Source organism: Microtus oregoni, unplaced genomic scaffold (assembly GCF_018167655.1).
Source record: "Microtus oregoni isolate MIOR12 unplaced genomic scaffold, Mior012 000030F_ref0000283, whole genome shotgun sequence".
NCBI lineage: Eukaryota > Metazoa > Chordata > Mammalia > Rodentia > Cricetidae > Microtus > Microtus oregoni.
This window is the reverse complement of record NW_024543089.1, coordinates 23,537,769-23,545,018: the sequence shown is the minus strand read 5'-3', so window position 1 is coordinate 23,545,018 and position 7,250 is coordinate 23,537,769.

The window sequence follows — 7,250 nt, the reverse complement described above, 5'->3', positions numbered from 1 at the left end:
ACCTTTGTTATACACCATTCTGGGCTAGTATGGAAATCTTCTGTCCTCCAACACTCCAACACGTATGCACACGGAGGTCTTATTTCTTCCAAGAATTTCTTCTGTGGGTAGTTGCTATAAATTCTGATGGCTTGTTCTGCTGGACACTTTTAGAAAAGGAGATGAGGTAAGAACTTATATGATGGCTCTGTATCTCAAGTCTTGGCCAAATTTTGGAAATATGTATTTTTTCCTAACACCATCCTTTTCAGGAGTTGGTTATGCACCAACTCCTTTATATAAACCTGAGTCAAGGTATGGCCACTGCATGTTTCAAAGGTGAACAATCAATGAGAATGTGGGGAAAAATGATTACTAAGATGGAAGGAAGCCCATGGTCATTTCACAGCTTAGTCTCAAAATGACATTTTGTTACTTCTGCCATTTTCTCTTCACTAGAATCAATAGCCCAGCCCAAGCTAACCAAGAAGGGATCATGCATGATCACAACTCTAGGAGATGTGTTGAGTACACCAGAAAGCCTGGCACCCTGTTGACTAAAACACGAGAAAACAATGTTAGGCAAATGGCATTCCAATACCAAGCCAGCAGGATTAGGATCAATGGTTTAAGGGAGAGGCATGTGTTGCAAGGAGGAGGGCCCACTTGTTTGTTTCGGGCCCGGCTTGCTTAACCCCCAAAATAACCACACAGAAACTGTATTAATTAAATTACTGCTTGGCCCATTAGTTCTAGCCTCTTATTGGCTAACTCTCTGATTTTGATTTAACCTATTTCTATTAATCTGTATATTGCCACATGGCAGTGGCTTACTAGGAAAGATTCAGCATGTCTGACTCCGGCAGCTCCATGGCGGCTCTCTCTTACTCTGCTTTCTTCCTCCCAGCATTTCTTATAATTTTCCTCACCTACCTAAGTTCTGCCCTATCAAGGGCTCAAAGCAGTTTCTATGTTCATTAATCAATGAAAGCAACACACAAACAGAAAGAACTCCTACATCAGGCATGCATGTAGGAAGAACTTAGGAGGATATTTGGAAAACTGAATGAGGGATTTGGACAAATGAAAGTATAAATGGAGTCACAACAGTGGCAAGGTGACAGACAGCCCACATGTCTGGCTGACTTTCAGGAGCTCCCAGGAAATAAGAATGTCAATTCAGGCTCCGGACTAAAGACCGGGACAGGTAGTGACTCAGGAGCTACCACAGAGGGTAATCAGAATTCTGAGAACTCCCAAGCTTCTCTGCTCTGGTTTATGAGTAGAGCCAAATCTAGCATTTTAGTCTGTTTTCTGTTACTATAAACGCTCTATGATATTTTATAAAACAGAATGGCTTATTTGGCTTAATTCTGGAGGCTGGAAGATCTAAGCAGCATGGATGACCTCCTGTGAGACACCCTACCTGAAAATATCACCACATGACACAGAAGCAGAAATGAGGTGCAGAAAGGTGGTATATGGAATGAGATGTCTCTATCAAATCCCTTCCTTTAGAACTTAGGGACCCAATGGAAGTGGAGGCAGAAGGACTGGGAAAGCAGGGAATATGGAGGACATGGGAGAACAAGCCTTCTAGAACAACTGAGTAAAGATCATGGGAACTGACTGAAGCAGCAACACAGGGCCTACAAGGGTCTGCAACACGCGCCTGTGTATATACCATAATTTTCAGTTCCATACCTTTATGGTACCTTTAAATGTGTAAGTGAGTAGGTCTCTGGTTTTTGTGCCTTCTCTCTTGAGTCTTTTATTTTTTGTTAACTTGTCAGGTTTAACATCAATGGGATTTTTTTTTTGGTTATACCTTGTTATATTTTATTTTGTTATTTTTTGTCATCTCTGAAAGACAAAAATTAAAATTAAATGCCATTTACATTTTTTAAAAAAGGTCTCAGTTTAATCCCAGCACTTGGGAGGCGGAGGCAGGTGGATCTCTGTGAGTTTGAGGCCAAACTGGTCTACGAGAGCTAGTTCCAGGACAGGCTCCAAAGCTACAGAGAAACCCTGTCTTGGAAAAAAAAAAAAAGTCTCAAAATAGTCTGCAACTGTGGAATCTCAAGAACAGGGAGATTGACAACTCAGCCATAATCAAGCTAACTGAATTGGACAAAGCAAAGTGAGACAGAATTAACAATTCCATTAGCAAGCTGTCTCCTGAGAAACAGAAAACATCTCCCTGTCTGATATAGGAAAAAAAAAAGACAAGAAATCAGAGCATCCTGAGGCCAGGTTAACTCTTTTTATCACACCTATAGGTTTAAGGACTAATCATGGGGCCTCAGAAGCTACAGTAAGCCCATTTGAGGTAGTGTTTGCAACAGCCTAATCATCTCTCCATATTTGCATCTTTTGAAGGTTCCTAAAACTTCTTAGCATTGCCTTGTTGGCAGACACTTCTAACCAGAGCCAACCTTAGGAAAATTCTTTGGCTCCATTCTGATGAGGGGCCAGGAAAGAGGAAACCGAAGTGAACCACAACAATTACTTTAACAACTGCCTGTTTACAGAATCACTAAAAATGAAAAGCCTCGGGACCTATTTTGTCTGGACAAGCTTGTTTCTGTGTTCTTCACAACTTTCCAGGTACTCAAACACCAAACAATTTTGAAGAAATACTCTCTTAGAAGGATGGTATAGCCCCAGGAATGTGCCATTTGCCGATAACGATAATGGATTTAGTAAGTTAGGCAACTAGCTCTACAGCCAGTTGCAGATCGTGACACAAATACGAATCTGCACTGCTGCAGATGGAACAGCGGGGGAAAAGACGCTTATAGCAAAGCATTCCAAGGGAAAGGCCTGTGCTTTTATGTTGGGGGAACAAACCATGGCTGGCACTGATTAGTAGATGCTGCTCTCTCCGGCTGGCAAAATGGAAAAGAGTTTGCTTTGCCAGAAATAACAAAATGGACACCCAGGCCGGCATCTGGAAGTTATTCTTATAGAAATATGGCATTTGCTAAAATTAGAGCAGTGGGTCCGTTTCTGTTTACCCGTCTCCAGTCCATGCTGACTGAAGGCGAATGCAATGTGAGGTAGACGCTCCCTGGTTTCAATCCCTGGCCAGCTTGTGGCAGCTTGGTTTTTTTGGCACCTTTGATAAACATGCATAGAGGACCTGTACTCAGATGTGGATGGTGGGCCTCAAGTATGTTTGTAAAATAGTCTTATGTTAGCCGGATCATAGTATAGAATCTGAACTTAAAGAGACCTAATTTTTAAATATAAATGTCACCACTTGCTGAGATCAAAACTCTCAACAAATGACACGCTATCCCTAAAGTTCTGTATTTGTACATATGTAGATCCTATAACCACTGTGAAACTAATTATTAGAATTATGTACGATTAATAAAAATATTCAACTTATAGTAAATGTCCTATGAATTTAACTCTTATTACAGTACATCATTGATACTCCTTAACGGTTATATTAAACCTGGTGAGAAAGAGCCTCTGACACACATACCTTCATTAACGCTGATTTTCTCTTTTTAAGCAAGAATTTTAGTGCAGTCGTCAAGAAGGCAGATACTGGATGCAACTACATTCAAACTTAACTTCTTAAAATTGCTTTTTAAATTAAAATTTTCTTTTCGTGCAATATGTTTGATCAGGCTTTCCCCTCCTCCAACTTCTTCCAATTCCTCTGCATTTTCTACCTTACCACCTTCAGGTTGTTTTTCTCTTTCTAGAAAATAAAGAAAAAGACCACAAAATGAAAATCAAACATAAAAGAAAAACTAATAAGATAAAAACAAACAAAAACATCAAAGCAAAATGAAACAGAGAGCCCACTAAAGACAAAAGAATCAAACTATGGAGTTTGTTTTGTATTTGCCAACTACTTCTGGGCACTGTGCATGTCCTGGAGCATGGTTGATATAACCATTGACACTCCCTTGGAGAAATACAACTTTCCCGTTCCCAGCAGGTATCAATTTTAGATAGCTTCTCTGTTAGATATATGACAAAGAGGAGGTGGAAAGATTGCAAGAGCCAGAGATGGTGGATGGCAAGGAAACACCATCTTCTAGACACAGTAGGACTGAGGCACATATGAACTCACAGAGACTCTGGCAGCATGCACAAGACAAGCACAGCTTCAAACTAGACACAATCCCAGCATTGAGATGGGGAAATGGATACAATGTCTCACCCCAAACATAACTTAAAGAAAAGAGAGAAAGGAAAGAAGGAAGAAAGGAGGGACGAAAGGAGGGAGGGAGGGAGGAAGGGAGGGAGGGAGGGAAACCAGACAGACAGAAAGAAAGACAGACAGGCAGGCAGGCAGGCAGACAGACACACACACACACACACACACACACACACACACAGAGAGAGAGAGAGAGAGAGAGAGAGAGACAGAGACAGAGAGAGAGAGAGAGAGAGAGAGAGAGAGAGAGAGAGAGAGAGAGAAAGACAGACAGATAAAGATTCTGGGGCTGGACATCTGAGCTTCAGAAAAATGCTCTACCCTGGAGTTTCTTTCCCCTTGTCTCACTTCGTTTACTAGTTTACTAGTTTTACTAGTTTACTAGTGATAAACCCTTGAATGTTTTTGTAAACAATTTTCTTAACTTCCTCTGCCTCATTTTTTTCTCATTTGTAAAATGGGGGATAGTGATTTCTTGGTTTATGAGTAATTCTTCTTGCCCCCATAGGGAATTCTTTTTTTATCATTTTTAATTGATTTTTATTGAGCTCTACATTTTTCTCTGCTCGCCCCCCCCCACCTCTCTCCTCACCTTCAACCCTCTCCCAAAGACCCCATGCTCCCAATTTGCTCAGGAGATCTTGTCTTTTTCTACTACCCATGTAGATTAGATCTATGAATGTCTCTCTTAGGGTCCTCGTTGTTGTCTATGTTTTCCTGTGATTGTGATTTGTGGGCTGGTTTTCTTTGCTTTATGATTAAAAACTACTTTTGAGTGAGTACATGTGATAAATTGTCTTTTTGGGTCTGGGTTACTTCACTCAAAATGATGTTCTCTAGCTCCATCCATTTTTCCTGCAAATTTCAAGATGTCGTTATTTTTCTCTGCTGTGTACTACTCCATTGTGTAAATGAACCACATTTTCCTTATCCATTCTTCTGTCGAGGGGCGTTTAGGTTGTTTCTGGCTATGACAAACAATGATGCTATGAACATAGTTGAGCACATGTCCTTGTAATATGATTGAGCATCCTTTGGATATATACCCAAAAGTGGTATTAATGGGTCTTGAGGAAGGTTGCTTCCCAATTTTCTGAGAAATCTCCACATTGACATCCAAAGGAGCTGAACCAGCTTGCATTCCCACTAGCAATGCAGACGTGTTCCCTTTACCCCACAACCTCTCCAGCATAAGATGTAATCAGTGTTTTTGATCTTGGCCAGTTTTACAGGTGTAAGATAAAATCTCAGAGTTGTTTTGATTTGCATTACTCTGATGACTAAGGATGTTAAACATTTCTTAAGGATCAAATTACAGTTTGAAAAATAATTACAAGAAAAGCACCACATGTGCTAGATGTTGTTGGTCAGAATTCCATTTTTAATCAGAGTTGCTCTGTTTTGTATCCTATCTCTCAATTTAGATGTTTGATAAAGGAAACAATGATTCTGCTCTTTTTGATGGGACTATGTTAGCACGTCTCTTTGGATTGTTGCAGACTCTTGTTATCCTTTGTAGCTCTTTCAGTGGGGACATGAGATACTCAATGGGGTGTTAGACAGTTTGGTGAGCTTCAATTAATTATCTTAGTCAAGAGAGCCCTGTTCACAGAATTACTCTGCTTTCAGTAATCTAATTAATAACTCGATGATCTGCATTATGACAACTTTTCTCAGATTGACATACTACAAGAGAACAATTCATTTCTTTCTTGATTCTGGTGACATATAACGTTAGTGATGTGGCCATTAAAATGATTAATGAGATTAGCAAAAATTGAACAATGTTTTTCTATGTATGTGAGAAATGTTCATTCTCATTCATCTTTATTCATATTTGATGGATTAAATAGTTCAGGAATTGCCTCCTGAAAGCAAAACTGTACAGTGAAACTGTGAGGCAGAGATTTTTCTGAGGTTTGAAATCTATTATCATTTACATTTGGAGAACCAAAATATTATTTCAGAAACATGGTTTCTTTTCCTGACTATTCCATTGCTGATGGCAGTAAGCACCTGATGCCTTAAGACATTTTCACCCACTGAGTTTCTTTCCTGGTGTGTTTTTAAACATTTGTCTCTTGAAACTGAAAAGGTGCTGGTGCAAGATGGTTCTAATTGCAGCCAAGTGTCAAAGTTTTTCTGATATCTGAGAAACCCTGGAGACTGCAGGCTACTTTAATTTTATCTCATAGCTGTGAATGATTCTTCAAATGAATGGAAAAGAGAGGTGTTATGTGTAGGAAGCTGATATAGGTATGAATAATTTGCATTAGTATAGATTTTGCTTTATTGATAGAGATTTAAGGTCAATTTTGTTATATGTATATGCATTTCTGATCTTGATTAAGGTATTGTGATTGTGTAGTTCATTTAAAAATGTAATGTATAATAGGAAATATAGGTTACTAATGGATAATCATCGATAATAGTAAAGCTTGTAGTCATGCTAGTTAGATTTTCTAGACATATAGAGATATATTTCAGATAGGCATTCTTCATATCTCTCAAAGGCTGCAAAATATGGCATTTAATATATTTTAATAACTTAGGACTTTTCATGACAATGAGACACTCTGTTCCTGGCAGCACCAATCTACTTCAAGAGGAAGATGGGCATCGAAGAGGATCCTTATGGAGTTTGATAGCCATTTGGGCAAGAAACTGCTCTTGCCTGGACTATTGCATAAACTGGAAACAGAGAACCCGCAGAGAGAGGACTACTGAACTTGCCTAAAGGTGAGATGGTCTTTCGGGGTTCCTGATTCATGAGAGAGTCTGCGAGACATTCTTCAGGACAAGCAGATAGTGACTGACTTTGGAATTTCCTGCTTGATGAAAATGTCTGCTGGATACTATGGGCCTGAACGCTGAAGATGGATGCCCCAACGGTACAAAAGAACTTTGGGTGACTGTCCAGGCAGCGAGATGTCTTTGTCATTTCTAGAGTTTGAAGTTTCTTAGTTCTTGTTTACTTAGGTAATATTATATCTTTCTGGAGTCTTTGATGAAGTTAAGAATAGTTAGTTATAGTTATAGTTTTCCTTAGTTATGATAAAGATTATTGTAATTTTTACTTGATAACTGTTTT